Source organism: Globicephala melas, chromosome 3 (assembly GCF_963455315.2).
Source record: "Globicephala melas chromosome 3, mGloMel1.2, whole genome shotgun sequence".
Classification (NCBI taxonomy): Eukaryota; Metazoa; Chordata; class Mammalia; order Artiodactyla; family Delphinidae; genus Globicephala; species Globicephala melas.
In genome coordinates, this window is record NC_083316.1 from 3,545,538 (window position 1) to 3,569,120 (window position 23,583).

The following is a 23,583-nucleotide window of genomic DNA, read 5'->3' on the forward strand; positions in this document are numbered from 1 at the left end:
AAATACAGATGTAAATTGTGGGCAAGGTAGGCAAGTAAATAGAAGATTGAAATGCAGTGTGGTAAGCATTTTACTTTATATTTAAAAATATTTGTTTATTTATTTATTTATTTTGGCTGCACTTGGTCTTAGTCACGGTGTGGTGTTTTAAACAGAAGGATGTACGTGGTGCTATGGGAGTAGATAAAAACATATAATTAAGCACTTTCCATTTCCCAGGAATTGGTTTAGACATTTTACAGGTAGTTCACAGCACAGCACAGCCAAGCTCTCTCATCAGTGGTAAAAACTGAGGCACAAAGAGGGCCCGTCATTCCTTAAATGGGCAGCTGAGTTTGGGACCCAGGCCCTGGCTCTAGGCCCATGTTTGGTCCTGCTGGCTGGTCCTGGAGGGCTGAACATGGAACAGGGCTCTTGAAGTACAGGTGACCCTGTCTTTGTGTGGAGAGGAGGTGGTCAGTCAATGGGTGTGGAAGGACTGTCAGAAGGACAGAGGCCCCTGCCAAGGCTGGTGCCCCACGTGGTCAGGGCTCTGGCTGTCCAGTGGGGTGGCTGCCTTTGAGGGCTCTTTGGGGAGGGATCTGCCCAGAGGAAACAAGCAAGGTCAAGTTATTAAACATTTATCAACCAAGAAACATTTTATCAAGTGTCTTTCTTTGTGGTAAAAACAAACTCACCAGGGGTTGCCAACCATGGTTCTCCTGAAGACTTGGGGGCATGGAAGGGAGAGGGCCGACTGGCATATAATTGAGCATCTACTTGTTTTATTCTTAAAAGTAAAAAGAGCTCAAAAGAGGAGCAATATGGACATTTGTTAGACCAGGAGACAGTGGGTGTGTTCGTTTGCTGGGGATTCTCAGCAAAATACCACAGACTGAGTGGATTAAACAACATACATGTATTGTCTCACAGTCTGGAGGCCAGAAGTCCAAGATCCAGGTGTGGGCAGGGTTGATCCTCCTGAGGCTGGGACGAGACTCTGCTCCAGGCTCCTCTCCTGCTGGTGGTTGCTGACCATCCTTTGCTGTTAGAAGCACCTCCCCAATCTCTACCTTCATATTTGCATGATATTCTCCTTGTGTGCTTGTCTGTGTCCCATAAGTATCCCCCTTTTTATAAGTATGCCAGTTATATTAGATTAGGACTTACTCCAATGCCCTCATTTTAACTTAATTACCTTTGTAAAGACCCCTCATCCCCAGAAAAGGTCACATTTTGATGTACTACGGGTTAGGACTTCAACATATGAATTTTAGGGGAAACAATTCAACACATAGAAGCAAGAGTAGTTACAATCATGTAATACCATGAATTAGGGTAATAAAATTGTTCTTTCTTAATTTAAAACAAGTAAACGTTATTTACAAAGTAGATCTCAGGGTAGTTCAAACCACAAATAATTATGTTCTTTTACATATTATTTATCTTACAGGCTGTTATAAAAATCATCTAAGTTTTTTTTTTTTGATTTATCAAAGAATAACAGCACTTAAATTCATCATTGTCTCTCAGAGTGGGCCTACAGTATTTTAGAGTTGTTTTGCTTGGTCTTTTCATTCATGGGGTAGTGAATATATTTTTAGTGTGACATTATTTGTGGACACAAGAAATAAAGTCATATCTAAAATGTATTTCTCTTTCATTGGAAGTTGAAGGAATAAGGTTTATTCTTGTGTCAAAGTAATTTTGCACAGGTCTTCACTGTAGAGTTCTGAGTAAACTCATGTTTATTTTGGATAACTTAAAATCATCATTTTTATTTATCATATTCATCATAGCAAAAGGTCTATTTTATAGGCCAGAAGAACAAAGGAATATGGTAAAAATAAACTTTTTAGAATGGATATATTTTTCTTCCAAAGAGCAACTATTCCAAATCCACCAATGGGTGTCTTTTAGAGCAACTGTTCACAAATTGTTCTGGGATGTATGCTGGTCCCAGAGGTCCCTCTAGGTGACCCCCAGGCTAATCTCATGTAGTATTGATGCTTATAATATGAAAATGTCTATATTTTAGTTTCCAGAATGGAAAGTTCATGAATAATGTATAATATTTAATAAAACCAGACATTGCCTCATTAATGTCTCATCAAAAGTAGAATGGATCGTTCCCTTAAATCTGGCATTTTTGGGTCATGTACTGGGTAAGATTGGATAGATGGATATACGTCCTTTTACCCTCTTAAACACGTTTATAATCCAGCGAATCTGAGACTTAATTTCTGGAGGGTTTTAATCACTAATCAGATTAAAGTCAAAATTAAAAAAAATCTCATGTATTTATTAAGTCATTCCCTTTGCAATGAGTATTTTTGTTTGCTTGTTACATGAAATGTTTATGAGGAAAATGAAGCCTAAAGATACAGGACTTTTGCAAAGGGCACACCATAAAGTAGGAGGAAAATTACAGAACTGCTGCTTATACTTATTTGTTAATTTGCACTATTTGAGGCCCGTCACATTTATTTTAGGGGGGTAGTTGATCATTTGGCATGAGAAAATCATACCAGAAAAAACCTCTATGACCTCTAACACTGATCTGTCAGTCTACACTCAAATCTCAAATTACCTAAAAAGTGAATCATTCCCATTAGTTACCCTGTATATTATCTGATACATATTTGTATTCTCAACCATTATAAAAGCTATTGTGAACTCATAACCTCTCTAAGTGACAGGTAGTAAATAATTAGTTTTGTCTTATCTTGGCATTGTATTCTCTCGGAATTTAAATGGATCTTAAAATTTTGTCACTGACTTTTAAAAACCATAATTACTTGGTCTTTTCACAAGTTGGCAAACATATCTTTTTAAACCCAAATATGTCTTGCATTTCTCATATATGCATTATATGATTTAATGATTTTCCACCCTCCTCCTCTTTCTGCATTTGTTATGGACATTGTAGGATCAGAGTGGGAAGGAAGTGGGTTGCATGCAGCTGGTTGGCTAAGGAAGCGGGATTGGATGGGACGGTTGGGTGGAGGCTGTGGAGAGTTGACATGAAGAGGAGTGGAGGGGCTTGTCCTTGATTTGTGGACTGGTGTAGGGGGAAGCTAATGAAACCCCCCTTAAGAATTATTTATCTTCAAATGGGGACAACGGGTTGATTGAATCACAGTAGCTGACTCTGTGGGTTATAGTAACTCAAGTCCAGGCTCTCTGCAAAATGAGAGTCCAGAGGCTGCCAGGATCCCCTGATGATCTTACTCAGCCAACCATTTACAATCTCACCTGAGACAATTGAATTCAGTTGAAGCATTCAAGAGAACATTATACCACTGCAAAATGATCCTAAATATGGCCTGAACTGCCATTCATGGTCTGATCCTGCCCATCTCTGTAACCTTACCCCTCTCTATTCCCCAGCTCACAATTCAGACTTCCCTTTGGGGTTCCCCGGTGTGTCCTGACTCTCAGGTCCACCCCTGCCTTGCACATGCCACCTTCTCTGTTTTCTACCCTGAGGCCAGGACATTCTTCCTTTATCCCTAGGATAAGTGCTCAGGTGTCATCTACAGGGTCTCTCCATTACAATCTAGGTGAACCCCTCTCCCAGGCACTTAATCATACTTCCCCATAATTGTCCTGAGGTTGTTCCATTAGCTGGGGATTTCCTGGAGGTCAGAGGATTAATTATCAATTTTACTTGCATTTCTGTTACCGAGGAAGGAGCACTGTGTATGGTAGATGCTCTAAGAAAGATCCATAACTGATTCACTGAATTAAGGAAATTACCCTGATAACAAAGTAGAGAAATACATGGACTGAGGGTTGGGTGGATAACTGTGAAGAAGAGAGTGAAAGAAGTTATAAATCTGATTCAATAGCCCTGGCAAGTGATAACTAACAAGATGGTCATAGGATGGAGAGGAAAATACACTGGTCAATGAAAAATGTTAACATTTCCATGAAAAATTCATAACTAAGCCCCTTATTAAATATATCATAGAAACCTTGGTTTGCCAGATGCATTTTTTTTTTTAATGAAAATTGTGAAGGACTGTAGTATATCTACCTAGAAGATATTGATCCCTTAATTAAGGTGTATCTATACCAGTGTTATTTTTAACTCTCTCCTAATTTGCTGACTCTCTTCTCTCCTACTCTGATTTCCCTCTGGCTCCTTCTCTCCCATTGCATTTTCCACCAAATTCTATTTGTGAATCAATTTGTCCCTAAGAATAGAGCAGCCTTTGCAAAAATGTTTTCAGTACACAAAGAATGGAGAGTACAAGCAAGTTAATCAAAGGTGATCCAATTAGTGACTTTTTTTTTCTAGGACAGAGATATTGAGTTTTCATTTACTATGGGAAAAAATAGCACCAAAATAAAAACTATACGTTCAGTATCATTTTTAAATAAAGAAAAGTGCAGATGCATTTAGAAAGTTATTTTTTAATCAGCTAACAGTGAGGTGCTTGGAACCAGGTATCTACCAAGGAAGTTATTTTAAAAAGGCCTAATACTGAGGGTCCTGAAATGCTTTCTCTGTAACCAAATCCTTTGAGCAGAGCATAGATAAACATCACCAAAGCCATTAAAACATCATTAATATCCTGGAAGTCTATATTTTCCTCTTCACACATCCAATGAGGAAAATGTCCATTAGTTAAAGAAGATGTGTGATAAATATTCACTTCCGTTTTATGTGCCTCATCTTTTTTAAATTTTTATTTTATTTTTCTGTTTCCCAAGCAGCTCCAGTTCTACAGGTAGCTATGGAAATACTAAACAGCTATAGACCAGGAGGGTTGTCTTCAGGTAAAAGTGGCTTGTACTAAAGTGTGTATGAAAACAAGTGAGCTTCATGAAACAATGTCTGAAAAAGAGAGAAATGAGATTAAATTTGGGGTATGAAGTTGATGTCCAGAAAAGAGTTAAGTAAATAACAAAAAGGTAGCCATTTGGGGAATTAAGAACATCTTGGTGACTGTGGAAGAATGAAAAGAGAAGGGAGCTCTAAAGGGCTGGTAAAGGGAGAAGAACCTACTCACAGGGGTAGAGAAAGCCCAGAGACTCAGGTTACACACACCACCCATATACCTGGTTTCCACATTGGTAGAAACAAAATTACTATTTTTAGCATGAAGAATATTGCGTTATGGGAACTTTACTACATTTCACATTACAATGAATTTAAAGACACAATTATAATATTTTTAGAATAAATTTTAGTTAGAAATGACTTTTTAAACACAGCAAAATTGCAATTTTACTGGTCCCTGTAAACATGGAGATTAAGACAAAGTGAGTTTGGCCAGTTTATGCAAGTTTATGTTTCACTCAGGCTGTTCATCATTTCCCTGTGTGTGGTTTTCATCATTTGAAAACCAGAGTCTGAAAGAACCACATGGCGCATGCCTGAAATTCTCACTAGAAGACATCTAAATCACTGAGTATAGGATTATTGTTTAGATGGAACTTAAAGACAGAAGAAAGACTCCATGGTGAGAATGGAAAACACAAATCTGACTTTTCTCTAACTTTATAATTTGTACCCTGAAATCCTGTCCATACAGTAAGGGAGAGTTTGTGAAAGTTAAAATGATTCATTGAGTATGATCATAAATCAAAAGATTCTATAAAAATAATAACACAAAATAATGGGAAGATAATATAGGGACATAGATATTAGTCACTTATTGCTGCCTATGAAATTACACCAACAGGTAAGCACCTAAAACAAGAGTCATCATCAATTATCTCACAGAGTTTCTGGGTACCAAGATTTTGGGTAGTTCTGGTTCAGGTCAGTCAAGATGTTGGGCAGGGCTCCAGTCACCTGAAGACTTGATGGGGCTATGGAGTCCCATCCAGCATGGCTCCCCACACAGCTGACAGACTGTTACTGGCTATGAGCAGGAGTCCTTACATCCTCTCCACACAGACCTCGTGCGTGTCCTCATGACATGGCAGCTGGCTTCTCCCAAAGTAACTGAGTCAAGAGAAAGCAAGGCCAAAGCTACCATGTCTTATATGACCTATCCTCAGAAGCGACATTCTGTTGTATCTTTAATTTACCACTGAATACAGAGGTCATTCTGATTCATTGTGGATAACTACAATGAGCTAGAAACACTAAGAGGTAAGAATTATTGGGGTCATCTTGTAAGTTGGCTACCACACTGGATGAAATTCCTCCAAAGACATGCACTAAAAGTGACCAACTGTGACCCTAGAATCTTGACACAAAAGACCCCTATCCAGCAGTAGACATGTTAAAATATTCAATAGAACAGTCCAAACAGATGACTGAGAAATCCACTCTCACAGTAGGTACCATGCTCCTCATATTTCTTCTTAAGCCACTGAAGTCCAGTTTCTTCCACCACTATTTCTTTTTGGGGGGATACTATTCTCTGCAGGATTTTTGTGACTCTGATGCAGACACAGTCTCCTGACTTTTAACATCTGTCCAACTGCTGAATCCAAAGACTCCTGTCCTGGCTTTTCTTCTCCCCACATTACCTACATGGGCTGAGCATTCTTTCTCTCCAGAATGTCCTCCTGTCTCTTTCTCAGGATATTTTAGGGTTTCTATTACTCTGACTTTCCTTGAGATGACCTTACAATTTCCTTCAAATGCCATTAATCCCACATCCATCTTCAATGATTTTCCCTGGCAATAACTCTGTTTGAGTGATTGCATCTATTCTTGTGGAGACACCACTGACTTCTACCCAAAAGAAATCAGTGTCTTTACCTCTAGGGAACACAGAGCTCCAGGTACATGCACCCTACTGTCTACTGCACACCCACAGTTAATGTTTCCTGGACACCTCAAAATCCCAACGTCCTCCACTGACCTCAGCTTCTACCACCTCTCCTACCTCATAAATGTCTTCTCCTACTCTGCCCAAACCTGGCATCCACTCATCTGTGACTTCTAGATGGCTTCCCTTCTGGTACTCCCCACAGAAATCAGGTTTGTACTTTGCTTTATTCAAAACCTACTTGAAGTCTGTCTCCTTTTCAGTTTCATGGGTCAAATGTATTACCAAGATGCTTCCAATGCTCCTGTACTGATAACCTACCTAGAAATTAACCACACTTTAATTCATCTTCCAAAATGCCACCAGAAGTGTTTTTCTAAAAAATCATGTACATTATCCTCAAGAAATTTGTCAATAGTTATCATTGCAATGAGGATAACACTCAAATCTATTGGTGAGACACTTTTCCCCATAGTCAGGGTCCCAGTTACCAAAATACCTTTCCAAAGTTATAACCTGATATCCTTGCCTGACTTTATAGTCATTCACAGCTCTAGAACTTCAAACATATACACACATGCGCGCACGGTGCGTGCAACTGACATATGCACTGATAGCCCAGCTCAAGCCTCTGGAGCCCAGGAAAGTTCTGCCTCTGCCATGGATGCCTAGAAAGCCCGGTTCAGCTTCTGAGTCACAGAAACAAGAGTCAAGACAGAAATAGATTCCCATCTCTGATAAAGGGCTGATGGCATGTCTTTCATTTCTGATTCCAAAGCAACTCCAGTGAACTTGGGGCCTTGCTCCACTTGGTCATGACTGAAAATGTTTGATCATTACGTCTTCAAATATGTTTTCTGCTACAACCCCTCACTTTCTCCCAGATTCCTATCACATGTGTGTTAGCTCTTTTGACATTGCCCCAAAGAGCACTGAGGCTTAATTGATTTTTTTTTTCAATTTGCTTATTCTATGCTCTTTGGGTTGAATAATTTCTATTTATTTAACCAGTTTTACTATTTTCTTATAGTATCTTTATTCTGCTATAAGACTCATCGAGTGATTTTTTTTTTTTTTAACAAAATCATAGAGGGCTCACTTTGAGACTAAGTAGGACTCCTAGTATACGTCTTCAACCATTTGTGCCCGGGAGTGGAGAGCTGTTGTTTTCATTGATTCTGCTTCCTCTGGGTTTCCTATCATGTCAAAGTCTGAAGAAAATCAGACTGTAAGAGTAACTTCCTTCTAGGACACAGAGAAAGAGACCAGAGCTCTTTACTTCCTCATGTTACATAGAGAGAGAGACATTTAAGATTATTTAGTGTGAGTTATGTTAACCGGTACAAAAGTATTTCTATTCATAGTATATTTTTGTAATAATAAAAATACATACACTCTCCTCTAGACAACATCACCTGGTGGCCTTGTTTCTACTTTTGCTCTAAGACTTAAATCATCAACAGAGGGAATTTCTACCCACTGGTGGAAATCTGCTTCATCATGTTCGTATCACATCCTCTCTGTGTCAATCATTACCCTTGGTTAAAGCCAAGTCTCTCTGAGCTCCTCCATTGCCAAGAATCTTGCAAATTTCATTGAAGTTTGCCCCCGTAGGGGAAAGCATTAAATTCACTCACTCAGTTTATTTCCTTTTTCTTTTGGCACATGAAGAGTTAAGCATCAAATAACTTCAGAAAGTCAATTAAAAAGGGATAGTGTAGCTTAATCACAGGACTTTTCCTATCTATTTTTTCCAGTAGTTACTTTAAAACTGCTAACTTGAAATCACAGTCCTGTGCTGTCTTCAGAAGTTCACTCAATCAAAAGCCAAGTGCTGAGTAATCAAAGATCTTAATAACTGGAAGTTCTAACCCTAACCGCAAGCGGATTAGAAATCCAGTAGCCAGAGCGCAGTCCTTCGATCCATCAAGCTCCTGTGCATAATGAGAAACCCTTAAAGCCCCAGATCACAGCCATGGCCTTGCCCACTGTAGAACTAAGTGGAAAACCTCTTTAATTCCTTAAGAGATCCTATCTGCCTGATGAAAATAGATACTGGCTTCTGTGTAGCATGATTAGAAGAATGGGAGGGGATTAGCAAGGATGCTGGGGAGAGGCTCAGCCTTGCTCATTTACATGGTATTACCGCTGACAGGTGATGTTAACAGAAAACAGGGACCTAAAGGCAAAGGGTCTCTGAATTAAAGCAGCATTTATTACTCAAGTTAGAGAGGGATTAAGGTCCATTTATTTTTCCATATCCAATTTTATAAGCCTACTAAGCACTTTGATGCTTCCTTTTATATTTTTCTGTGGAAAACAGCCAAGTTGTTTGGAGAGATGTTTATTTTCATTCAGAACAACCTATCAACAGATTGTAACTGAAATGTAAGTGGTTGTAGCAATATTCTTTTCCTTCATGTTGGGATGAATGAAAATCATCCCTGTTTTTTTAGAGTATAAATATTTAAAAGCCACATTCTTTAGCACTATGTTATTGCTTACTTATTTCTACATAACGTGTATATATGGTATACCATAGTACATACATAATGCACTACATTATGCTAATATATATATATATATACTATATATAGTATAGCATAGCAATATTTCATATTAGGTAATTTATTGAAATGATTCCCTATTTTGGAATACCATGTCTTTGATAAGTCTATAAATTTTCTCTCATATGAGTATAAAATTTATTTATTTATACATTTAGCATTGAAATCTGAAGTTAATATACACTAGAGATAATAAATCTTCAGAAACATCTTAGATTCTCTTAGAATCTCTTCCATAGAACTTAGAATTTTGTAGTGTATTTTGCTAGTTCCAGTGCTCCCATAATATGCTCCTTTTGAAAAAATTAAAAAAAAAAGTCAATTATATGAATAATTGTAAAATGACTTTAAACTAATAATATCTCCTAGCTAAACTATTACTTAATTGCTTGACATTAATATACAAGCAAAATGCTTATACATTTGGAATTTTTTTCAACTCATAATTTTTAAAACACAGTTGATTTTCTACCCAGACTGTTACCTCTAAATTCATTGTTTCAAGACAGTATAAGACTGTCATCCTATATGAAAGTTTTGAGAGTCACTTCTTAAAAATAAACTTTGTTATACCAAAATAACACAATTTTTCTACTGTGTTGTCTGATGTATGTTTTATAGTTTTACATTTTACATTTAAATAATTTTGTGTGTAGTATGTGGTATGAATTGAAAGATTTTTGTTCGGTTTTATTTTGATTTTTGCCTATTAATATCTATATTATTTTGCTAATGTTGCCATAGCAAAATACCACAGACTGGGTGACTTAAACAACAGAAATGTATTTTCTCACAGTTCTGGAGGCTGGAAAGTCCATGATTAAGGTGTTGGAAGGTTTGCTTTCTCCTGAGGCGTCTCTCCTTGGCTTTCAGATGGTGTTTCTTGCTATGTGCTCACACAGACCCCTTTGGTGTGTGTTGTCTGTGCCTTAATCTCCTCTTCTTATAATGACACTTGTCATAAGATCAGGACCACCCAAATGACCTCATCTTACCTTAATTACCTATTTAAAGGGCCTATCTCCAAATGCAGTCACATTCTGAGGTACTGGGAGTTAGGACTTTAATGTATGAATGAGGAGAAATAGACAAATACCTAATGATATTCAGAGACTTCAATACCCTTCTTCAACAATTGATGAAACTAATGGACAGAAACCGTATATCATCTCAATAGAAATAGAAAAATTATTTGACAATATTTAATATTCATTATTGATAAAGAATCCTAGCAAAGTAGAAAGAGAGGGTGACATCCTGAACTTGAAATGACATCTACAGAAAACTTACAGCTAACAGCATAGTTAACGCTGGAAAAACTTATGCTTTCTTTCTAAGATCAGAAACAAGAAAATGTTGTCTGCTCTCATCACTTCTATACAAATTAGTACTAAAAGTTTTAGCTAGTGCAATAAGAAAGAAAATTAAAAATATATATATATATACAAATAAAAGACATCCAGATCGGAAAGGAAAAAGTAAATCATCTTTATTTTCAGATGCCATGATTGTCAACATAAAAATCTGATGGGATCTACAAAAAAATAAGAGAACTAATAACTGAGCTTATCAAGGTAATTGCATACAAGAACAATACACAAGAAGACATGGTATTTCTATATTCTAGCCAAAAACCATTGGAAATTAAAAAAATTTAATATTATTTATGACATTATACAAATATGAAATACTTAGGGATAAAATTACAGAAGATTTGCAAGTCCTATATAATAAACTCTATAAAACTGGTGAGAAAAATTAAAGGAGACCTAACTAGATGAAAGATATGCTTTTCTCATGGATTTGAAATACCTATGATATTTCACTGCATGCTGTGCTGCATACAGAATAGAATATAATGTGAGTGTGGGCAAGGTCGAAAGGCAGATAAGTACCACCCAGAGAAGGGACTATAATTCAAGGGCACTGAGAATCAAATGTTCCAATGTTTACTCACAGCAAGAGGGGAGAGAAAGTACTCAGGATCCAGCCCCTGGCAATATGTCTGCCCCCATGGCAATTGGATCCATTCTGTAGCTGATGTTGGCAGTATGACTTAACAGCATTTGGTCCTTCAGTAGAAGGCCCCCCAACCCCTGCCTAGAGGGCTTCAAGACACAAAAAGCTGGGGGCATGCCTGAGGGCCATTGATATGTACATAGCTAAGCAGTTTCTGAAACATTTACATGCTCCCAATGCAGAGAAAACAGGGATACACTGGCTGAGCTCTGAGCTCTTTGCATGCAACGCAATTTGTGAGCTTACCAGCACATCCTGTACCCAGCACAATGTTTTCCTTGGGAATGCAGGTGAGGCATCATGTTGTTCTGGAACCCTACCTTTGCACTTCATATTTTAGGATGCTCTGTTATTAGGTGAATAAACATTTATACTTTTTAATGTCTTCTTGATGAATTTACCCCTTTGCCATTATGAAATGTCCTTATTTTTCCCTGGTTATATATATTTGCTCTGAAACCTACATTGTTTCAGGTTAATATAGTCAAGTCAGCTTTTTAAAATTAGTGTTAACATGTAATATATTTTTCATCTTACTTTTAGCTTATGTGTGACTTTATATTTAAAGTACTTTTCTTACAGGCTGAAAATATGTGTGTCTTGCTTTTTGATCAAATATGACAATCTGGACCTTTTTTTTTTTTAGTTATTTTATTTTTTATTATTTATTTATTTATTCATTTGGCTGCATTGGGTCTTCATTGCTGCATGCAGGCTTTCTCTAGTTGGGGCGAGCAGGGTCTACTCTTTATTGCAGTGTGTGGGCTTCTCATTGCAGTGGTTTCTCTTGTTGTGGAGCATGGGCTCTAGGTGCATGGGCTTCAGTCATTGCAGCATGCAGGCTCAGTAGTTGCAGTGCACAGGCTCTAGAGTGCAGGCTCAGTATTTATGGCACACAGGCTTAGTTGCTCCACAGCATGTGGAATCTTCCCAGAGCAGGGATGGAGCCCGTGTCCCCTGCATTGGCAGGCAGATTCTTAACCACTGTGCCACCAGGAAAGTCCCAATCTGTGCCTTTTAATAGGAGGTTTAGACCATTTATAGTTAATGTGATTACTGACATGTTTAAGTTTTAGTCAACTCTCTACTGTTTATATTTCCTCCCACATTTTCTTTGTCCTTTTTCTTCCGTTGTTTTTTTTTTTGCCATTTTTTGGATTATTGAGCATGTTTTGTGATTTCATTTATCTTCATGCACTCTTAACAGCAATGACTTTTTTTTTATTTTAGTCGTTATCATAGGGTTCATAATGTACATCTTAAATTTATTACAATCCATTTTCAAGTAATAATATATGACTCCATGTAGAATATAAAAATGTTACAGTAGTATGCTTCCATTTTCCCCCTACTGGCTTTTATGCTAATATTGTCACACATTTAATTTTACATGTGCTATAAGACCTACCCAACATTTTTATTATTTTAATTTAAACAATTAAGTTGAATGAAGAGAAAAAATATCATGTATTTATTGATGTAGTTATGATTTCCAGTGCTCTTCATTCCTTTGCATGAATTTGTGTTTCATCAGATATCACTTGTCTTTTGCCTGAAGGATTTCTTTTAACGTGTCTTGTAGTGCACATTTACAAGTGATAAATTCTTTCATCATTTGCATATCTGGTAATGTCTTCGTTTCCTCTTTTTACACAATTTGTCTGTAACTTTTTGTTTTTTTTCAGTACTTTAAAGTCATTGAACCAGTCTTTTCACTGGCATTTATTTTGAAGGGAAATCTGCTCTCCTGCTTCTTTTTGTGTCCCTGTGTAACATTTTGTTTTTCTCCTCTCACTGCTTCTAAGATTTCCCCTTTATCACTGGTTTGGAAAAAAAAAAAAAAAAAAAGATCATTATGTGCCTTGATGTAATTTTCATGTTTCTTACACTTGATTTTAACTGAGTTTCTTGTACCTGGTGTTTTATAGTTTGCATCAAATTTGAAAAAAAATAAAAATCAGCTGATATTGTTTCAGTGTCTTCCATTTCTCTCCTCCCTTTTGAGTATGTGAACTATACTTCTATCCAGCTACCTGGTGTCATCCCACACACCACTGGTTCTCCTCTCATTTCTCATGATTCTCTTTTCTCTCTGTGCTTAAAGTTTGATAGTTTCAATTGCTGTCATTTCAAGTTTACTTATCTTTTATCCTGCAATTTTTAATCTGCTTTTCACTCTACTCAGGGTATTTTTGTCTCATACAATGTAGTTTAGATCTTCAGAAGCTTAATTTAGCTCCTTTTTATATCTTCCATTGAATAGGATTATAATAACTTTTTTTAAAAAAATAACATTGTGAAGATAGTACAGTGAATTCCCATATACCCACACAAGTTTCCTATTTTATTATATTAGTATAGTGTAATTTCTTCAACTAATGAACAAATATTGATGTTTTATAATTAACTAGATTCTATATTTTATTCAGATTTCCTTGGTTTTACCTAAAGCCTTTTTTCTATTCCAGGATCTCAATCAGGATTCTACATTACATTTAGTCATCATGCCATCATGTCTGCATAGGTTCCTCTTGACAGTGACAGTTCCCCAGACTTTCCTTGTTTTTTATGTTCTTGACAGTTTTGAGGAGTACAGGTCAAGTATTTTGCATAATGTCCCCAAATATAATCTACCTGATGTTTCTCTCATGTTTAGAGTAGGGTTATGTGTTTTGTGGAAGATAAAGTGTGATTTTCATAACATCATTCTAAGGGTATGCACTAGTAATATGACTTGTAACTGTTGACATTAATAATGATTATTTAGTGGAGTCAGTGCTTGTCAGGTTTCTACTGTAAAGTTACTATAACATCCCACACTTGAGAGTAAGGAGAGAGTAAATGCATAAATTATTTGGAACTCTCTCCCATTTGCTTATTTATTTAATTATTTATCAGTATGGACTCATGAATATTTATTTTATACTTTGGATTATAATCCAAGGCTTTATTTTCTTAATTGTTCTAGATTTGGTCATTAGGAGCTCTGTCAGCTAGCTCCTTGCTCTGTGTCCCTACAACATACCTTCATCATTCTTTTCTTTTCTTTTTTTTTTTTTTTTTTTGTGGTATGCGGGCCTCTCACTGTTGTGGTCTCTCCCGTTGCAGAGCACAGGCTCCGGATATGCAGGCTCAGCGACCATGGCTCACGGGCCCAGCCACTCCACGGCATGTGGGATCCTCCCGAACCGGGGCACGAACCCATGTCCCCCGCATCGGCAAGTGGACTCTCAACCACTGTGTCATCAGGGAAACCCCATCATTCTTTTTTGAGTATTTCTTTACTTTCACTACAAGATGTTCCAAGGTCATTGTTGGAGAATAAATCATGGGCCACCCGCTAAAGATATCCACATCTTAATTCCTGGAACTTGTGAAAGTTACCTTTTAGATCAAAATAAACTTTGTAGATGTGATTAAGTAAATAATTATGTGATGGGGAGATTTTCTTGATTATTTGGATGGTCCCTGAATGTAATCACTAGTGTCCTTACAAGAGGACACACTGTTTCTATATCCCTCAACCAACAGAGCAAAGAGATGTATGTTTTATATGTATATAGTAACTTGTACATTTACAAATATCTACAAAATTCGTATGTGTAACCAGTTGTATATTTTTCAGCTGTATATGAGTTCACTTTGATGTCTGCAGCTCTAATTTGTTCTAGTCAACTCCCTTGCTCACGTGTAACCTTCACCTCCAACAGTGAAAATCTAGGCCCTCATCATCCATCATCCATTTACCTAATTGTTTAATTATAACATGTATAGAGCAGTATCAAAATTGCTAACCCACACCCGTGGAAAACAACCAGACTGCAGTGCCCATGTACAGTTTATTTTGTTTTTAGTCTTATAGACTCCACTCACTTCCAAATTACCTAAGTTAGCATCATTTTCCCTGACCTCATTCAGCAAAGCTCTTTCATGTATTTGTGACTTAGTCAGACTATTTTGTCAGATTCTATATTCTATTCTGGGATCCTTTAACCTCCTAAAGGATTTTTTTAAGTAAATTTGCACAAATTAAGGTTCATTCTTGTGCTATAAAGACCTGTGCATTTTAACATATACACAGTATCATGTATGCACTATTACAATATTAAACAAAATAGTTCCAGTGCTCTAAAATATGCCCTGTAATTCATCTATTCAACCTTCCCTCCATCCTTCTCTCCATGACAACAATAGATCTTTTTCTCTCCCTAAATGTTGCTCTTTCCCAGAACATCATATAACTGGAATCACAGTATATAATCTTTTCAGACTTGTTTCTTTCATTTAGCTCACATAGTTAAGAAGCCTCCATGTATTATCATGGTTTGATATCTCATATTTTTTAGCATCTTTATTGGAGTGTAATTAAAAATGTTGTGTTACTTTCTGCTGTATAACAAAGTGAACCAACTATATGCATACATATATCTCCATATCCCCTCCCTCTTGCATCTCCCACCCTATCCCACCCCTCTATGTGGTCACAAAGCACCAAGCTGATCTCCCTATGCTATGCAGCTCCTTCCCACTAGCTATTTTACATTTGGTAGTGTATATATGTCAATGCTACTCTCTCACTTCATCCCAGCTTACCCTTCCCCCTGCCCGTGTCCTCAAGGTACCACATCTTCTTTATCCATTCATCTGTTGGTGGACATTTAGGTTGTTTCCATGTATTGGCTATTGTGAATAGTGCTGTTATGAACATAGGGGTGCATGTATCCATTTGAATTATAGTTTTTTCAGAATATATGCCCAGGAGTGTGATTGCTGGATCGTATGGTAATTCTATTTTTAGTTTTCTAAGGAATCTCCATACACTGTCGGTGGGAGCCACTATCTCATTTCTTTTCATTGCTGAATAATATTTCCTTGGAGGGGTGTACCAAGTTTGTTTACCCATGCACACATGGAAAGTCATCTTGGTTACTTCTAGTTTTAGGTGGTTATGAATAAAGATGCTATACATATTCACATGGAAGGTATTATGTTAATATAGATTCCAAATCAGTTGAATAAATACCTAGGAGTGTAATTACCAAATCATATGGGAAGACTATGTCTGTCTTTGTTAGAAACTGAGAAAGTATCATCCAAAGCATCTACACCATTTTGTACTCTCACCAGCAATGAGTGAGAGTTCCTATTGTTCTGCAACTTTGCCAACAATTGATATTTTCAGGTTTTAGGAGGGTTTTGGTTTGTTTTGGTTCAGTTTACTGCTTTTGTTTTAATTTTGAGTCATTTTTATAGACATGTGGAGGTGCCTCTGCTATTTTGAATCACTGACCTTGTTATGACAAATGATGTTGAGCCTCTTTTCACATGTACACTTTCCATCTCTATGACTATTTGGTGAGTATCTCTTCAGATATTTTGACCATTTATTGATTTTTTGGTCTTTCTTTTGAGTTTTGAGAATTCTTTGAATATTTTGGATACAAATTATTTAATGGAAATGTGTCTTGCCAACAGTTTACTCATCTGTGGACTGTTGTTTCATTATTTTAACAGTGTATTTTGCATAAAGAACATAAAATTTTAATAAATTGCAATTTATTAACAGTTTCTTTCATGCATCATGCTTTTTATGTTGTACCTGAAATCTTATTACCACACCAAGGTCATAAAGATTTTCTCCTAAGACTTTTTGTTCTGGAAATTTTATAGTTTTGCAGTTTACGTGTAGATCTATATTCCGTTATGAGTTATTTTTTTCTCAAGTGTAATGTCTTTGTCTGTGCACTCTTTTTTTCTGCAATCAGACATCTAATTGTTCCAGGGCATTTGTCAAAAAGATTTTCCTTCCTCTATCACATTGCTTTTTCTCTTTTTACAAAGATCCATTGACTGTGTGTGGGGGGGTCTATTTCTGGGCTTTGCCTTCTGTTCTATTGATCTACATGCCTTCTTTCACCAACACATTGCTGTCTTCTTACTGTAGTTTTTATTTTATCTTGAAATTGGATATTTAAAAAAATTCAAATATGTTCTTCTTCAATATTGTGTTAGCTATTCTAGCTATTTTAACCTTTCACTATAAATTTCAGAATGTTTGTCAATATCTACAAAATATATTGCTAGGATTTTGATTTTGATTGTATTCATTCTACAGTCAGTTTGGGAAGAATTGACACCCTAACAACATTGAGTTTTGAAATCCATGAATATGGACTACTCTCCATTTATTTAGATTTCCTTTATATTTTTCATGAGTATATTATAGTTTTCCACATATAGACTTTGTACATATTTTGCTGGATTTGAACCTGTTTCACTTTTCATTGATATTGTAAGTTGCATTGCTTTTCAAAGTTCAAATTCAAGTTGTTCATATCTGGTATATAGAAAAGCAATCACATTTTATACAATAATGTCATATTCTGTGGCCTTTCCTTACTTTCTTACTAGTACCAGGAGGGGTTTTTTGTTGTTGTTGTTGATTGTTTGGGTTTTCCTCCATAGACAATCATGTCATCTATAAATAGAGATTTGTTTCTCTGTATATATATACATATTTTTCTTTTTCTATCTTATTATAGTAGTTAAGACTTCCAGAAAAAAATTGCATAGAAGTGGTGGGAAAGAGCGTCCTTCCCTTGTTCTCTATCTGAAGAGTAAGCTGTTGTGCTGTGTCTTGAAAGCCAATGTTTTATATACTTTGTCCATTTTTTATTGTTTTGGGAGAAGTAAAATCCATTCCCTGCTACTCTATCTTGGGTGGCAACTTAAGTCCCCATCTGTATGAATTTTGATCTAATTTTGGATGTTACATAGAAGTCCCCTTTACTTGTAACTTAAGAATAAATACTAAGGGAAAATAATTTTTTGTCTGTTCTGTTCCTGAACCTTAGCATTGAAACAGTGGTGCTCAAGAAAGATTTGCTGAATAAATTCAGTGTTTGAAGTTGGTGATGGCTTAGCAGTGTTCCAATACAACTGTTTAAGGCCATTATACAAAATGTGATCAATTCTATACATCCTAACTTGATGGGGAGCAGATTACTTACACTAAATAAATAGCTAAAGGAAAGCTAAATAATTATATAGAAGCAATTTTACAGCCTGAATTCAGCACTTATGCTATGGTTGGCCTGAGAAAGAGAAAGACACACATACACAGAGCAAGAGAGGGGGAGTTGTCATCCCCCTGGACATGTCTCTCGGCCACATTTCTAAGGAAGGCAGATGCTCAGTGTTATTCTCCTTAACTTTTCCTTTCCACTATTATCTGATCCATAAAACTCTACGTAAGGAAATGTCCAAATATTTTATGTTTTTCTTCATGAATCTTACCCTTAAGTGTGATCAGCTGTCAGAGATGCCTGCCTGGTACCTGTTTATGTTGGACTCCATGTTAATTGTTTTTTGCAATGAATTGTATCCCCTCAAAAGTAATACTTTGAAGCTCTAGTCCATTATGTGATAGTATTTGGATATGGGGCCTTTGGAAAGTAATTAAGTTTAGATGAGGTAGTTAGGATGGATCCCATGATGGGATTAGTGCCCTCATAAGACGAGACAGCAGAGACTTGGATGTTCCTCTCGACCACTTGAGGACACAGTGAGAAGGTGGCCATCTGCAAGCCAGGAAGAAAGCTATCACCAGAATCAAACTATGTTGGCATCCTGATCTCGAACTTCCAGCCTCTGAAACCAGGAGAAAGTAAATTTCTGTTGTGTAGGCTGCCCAGTCTGCAACGTTTAGTTATGGCAGCCCACACCAACCAATACTCTCACTTTCACAACCCTGGTACATTGTGCTTCTGCTGTAAAAAAGACCAGTTCCTCAATTAATTTGCATTCTGTTGGAGGATGCAGTCCTCTGCCTGATTACTCAAAGGAGCACCAGAAATGGTGAATTTCCACACTCTTGGGAGTGGCCCCTTTGTAGCGTCCTCCTGATTCAGCAGGAAACAGGGTAAAGGGAGGCACTGTCTTTAGGCTTGTCTCCAGAAGGATGCTTGTCAGTACCATACACAGTGTGGTCTTGGAACCTGAGGAGCGGCAGGCTGGATAAAGCAGCCATCTTTCAATTTGATCTCCAGTAGCACAGATAGTTTTAAAGCATGAAGTGTGGTGCATGGCTAGGAACAGCTGGATGCTTTGCTCTGTAGTGAACCTCCTCACTGTGGACAGTGGTGACCCTGAAACCACCAAATCATGACTGCCCCATCATTCCTTCCTGTTCCACTTCTTATCCCTGGGAACATGGATTTGCCTTCAACAGGTCCTGATATATGCATCTCTTCTTTTCCTGCTGGCACTCTGTTTTCTAAAAATATCTATAGTTCCTTGACTTCTTCCTCTACCCAAGATCCATCTCACATGTAAGGTTAAATGCTCTTCAAAAACTCACAGCCGTGGTGTTTTAATTTCCAAGTTACAAACCTTTCAACATTATCATAGACAAATACTGCTTCTAAAAATGCCATTAAATATTGATTCATTTACTTGACTGAGAAAACTTCCCTTCCCACATGTTAATTCTAAAGGTGTTTTTCCTAAAAAGCCTAACGCTAACAAGCAAACAAATTAACAAGTAAACATCTCAGTTTCTGTGGAAGAGAACACAGGAGTAAACAGTGTCCCTCCCCAGTCTGAAACTGGTCACTGGCCCAAGAATTGGGCTTCCTTTTTTTGATGAAAGTGGAAAGAGAGAGCCAGGGCAGTGCCATCCCTGTGTGTGTGGATTGAGGTGGGAAGGGTTTTAGAGAAAACTCCACTGCAAGCAAAGCACATATTAAGGTCTAAATAAATCATTCCACTGAGGGAGTTTTAGGACATCTGGTAATAACATAACATTGGAAGTGGTTTAATAAACTTGGTGGCCGAGAAACTACCCTCTTTGAATTTCTGTGTCTCTGTTTATATCATTATTTTCCTTACAGTTAACAATATGATAATGTTTCCATTTTACTCCTACTGAGATGCAGGCATGACTGTAACATGCTCCTTACCTTGATGCCATTAATTTTTGTGTGCAGGGAGACAGATGGACAAAAATCACACTAAACTGGCAGTATGAACTAACTGTTGGTCTAATCACTATGTAGCAGAGAGGAAGGTAGGGTCAGGAAAAGCTTCACAAAGAAGAGATTGAGCAGGGTCTCAAAAGGTGCTCCATTTGGAGAAGAGAGTGAGGGTCTTCCACGCAGAGGAAGCAGCAGGCACAGCACCACGAGATATGAAAGAGAACTCCTGAAAAGTCATGTGATCACACCCTATATTCTGCCTGAAACAGTGATGGAAGAGAGTCTGGAGAGAGCACTCAAAGATCCAGTGAATGTTAAGTTGGATTTTATGTAGTGGTTCATTGGGTTTGCAAACAATCTTTTTTTTTTCTTCTTTTTTGTTAAACTATGAGTCCTTATTTTGACTTGGTTTTTATTTTTAGAGCGGTTTTAGGTGCACAGCCAAATCAAGAGGAACGTACATATTCTGCATGTACCTCCTGTCCCAGTACATGCACCGTGTCCCCCATTATCAACATCCTACACTAGACAGTACATTTGTTACAATCAATGGTCCTACATGGATACTTGATTGCCACCCAAAGTCCACTGTTTACAATACTGTTCTCTCTTGGCTTTGTACATTATTTGAGTTTGGACAAATGGGTTATATCTATCATTGTAGTATCACATAGGGTATTTTCACTGCCTAAAAATCCTCTGCTCTGCCCATAGATTTCTCCCACACTGCTCTACCCCTGGCAATCCCTGATCTTTTTACTATCTCCATAGTTTTGCCTTTTTAAGAATGTCATACAGTTGAAATTATCTAGGATGCATCCTTTTCATATTGGCTTCTTTCCTTTAGTAATACACATTTAAGTTTCCTCCATGACTTTTCATGGCTTGATAACTCGTTTATTTTTAGCACTGAATAGTATTCCATTGTTTGAATGTACCATAGTTTATGCATTCACCTACTGAAGGGCATCATGGTTGCTTCCAAGTTTTGGCAGTTATGAATAAAGTTATAAATAGAGTAACATCTCTGTGAAGGTTTTTGTGTGGACATAAGTTTTCAACTCCTTTGCGTAAATACCAAAGAGCATGATTGATGGAATGTATGGTAAGAATAAGTTTAGTTTTATAAGAAACTGCTAGACTGTCATCCAAAGTGTCTGTACCATTTTGCAGCCCCTCCAGCAATAAATGAGAGTTCCTGTTGCTTCAGATCCCTGCCAGAATTTGGTGTTGTCAGTGTTCTGGAATTTGGCCATTCTAATAGGTATACAGTGCTATCTCACTGTTTAATTTGTAATGTTTGTATTTCCAAGATGACATACAATATGGAGAATAATTTTGTCTGCTTATTTCCATCTGTGTATCTTATTTGACAAGATGTCTGTTCAGGTCTTTGGCCCATTTTTAAATCAGGTTGTTTGTATTCTTATTGTTGAGTTTTCAGTTTTCTTTGTATATTTTACATAATAGTCCTTTATCAGAAGTGTCCTTGTAAATATTTTCTCCCAGTCTGTGGCATATCTTTTCATTCTCTTGACATTGTCTTTCCCAGAGCAGAAGTTTGTAATTTTAATATAATTTAATAAAGTCCAGGTTATCAAATATTTCCTTCATGGATCATGACTGAGTTGTATCTAGAAAGACATGACCATATCCAAGGTCATCTAAGTGTCACCTATGTTAACTTTTAGGAGTGCTATAGTTTTGCATTTTACATCTAAGTCTATGATTTATTTTGTGTTTATTTTTGTGAAAGGTGTAAGGTCTGTGTCTCTAGATTCATTTTTTTTTTCAAGTGGATGTACAGTTGTTCCAGCATCACTTGTTGAAAGACTATCTTTGATCCATCAGTGGGGCCTTCGTTCAAGTAAACACTACAAGATTCCACGAGAAACCATGTAGCAGATTTGAGGTTAGGACACTTTCCATGTGGCTCTAGATGCTCCCCGAATATTCTCTCTTCAGAGAAGGTCCAAGGCCATGCCTGAAAGACATAACTTACAGACCCCTTTGGAATGTTACTGCTGTAGGTAACACAGAGCCCATCAGGGATTTTAAACAAGGTATTGACAAGATGATCATGTTTTCCAGGTTAAAAAATGAGGGTCCGGGTGAGACTGGTAAGTAAACCAAGAAAAGATGGTGATAAAGGGAAAAGAAAGGAGAGGGGTTGGGAGACAGTTCTGAGGCCACATTGACTCAAACAATTGAAACCTGCAGTTTTTTGCTTGAAATGGAAATACCATTGATTAATAAGGACTCATGTGGAGGAGCAGGCTGGGTTTAGAAAGGTGGGTGATGAGATGCTGATGGATGATCAAGGCAGGGATGCCCAGTGAGAAATCCAGCTCTGCACACCAGCCAAGGGAGGGCGTGCTGGTGGGGGATGCTCAGCCTGTGCGTCCGAATGGTACTCAGGGAAGAGCAAGAAGAGGTCTGGGGTGAAGCCTGAAGTTGGGACGTTAGAAAGTCAGGAAGGACCCCCCCTTACTCCAGTGAACGGCTCATTTATTTCATGCCTCCTCTGCAAAATGGTGCTTTCATGGGAGCTGGACGGCATACTTGAACTAGTTGAAAATCGATGACCAGCACACTGTCTCCTTCGTCTCCAAATCACACAGATGGGCTTGAGAAACAAGTCAAAAAGGAAATACTGAACTCCCTGACCCTAACGAGAAGACTGGGTTCCACAGCCCCACTTGATGTACTCAGTAGGTACTGTGTATTGTCGCCTTGGCTTCTCTCCCTTGGGGTTTGAATTTTAGGTGCAATAGAAAGCAGTGTTTGTTACACTTTCAAAACTAAAGTATTGGTTTTCTCCTGATTTTCAGCGACCAGATCTTGGGTCATCAGTTTACACCGTCTGCTTCGAGGTACTGCTGTCCTTCTGGATTTCCATTCCACACATGGCGTTCATGACCCATGGACTCCCAGTGTCACAGGTTTCCACTGGACACCTTGACAAATAAATCTCTTTGTTAAGCACAGTTCTGTGCTTAATGATATTTCCATTTCAGGAAAGGAAACCACAGTGTTTTTCTTGTTGTTGTTGTTATTGTTGTTGTTTTATTCTGCAACAGAGCTGTTGAGCATATTCACAGTGCAACAAAGAAGCAATAATTGTTTTATATCTGACATAGGTGTCTAAGCTCACCTGAAATACCTAGCTGCTAATTGCACCAGTGAATGTGCAAATTAAGGCTAAACACAAACTCATAGTTGTCTGAACTCCTGAGAAGTTTAATTTTAAAAAACAGGTGTAGGAAAGAAATGAACTTTTTATAAAGGAAAAGTTAATTTTATTTG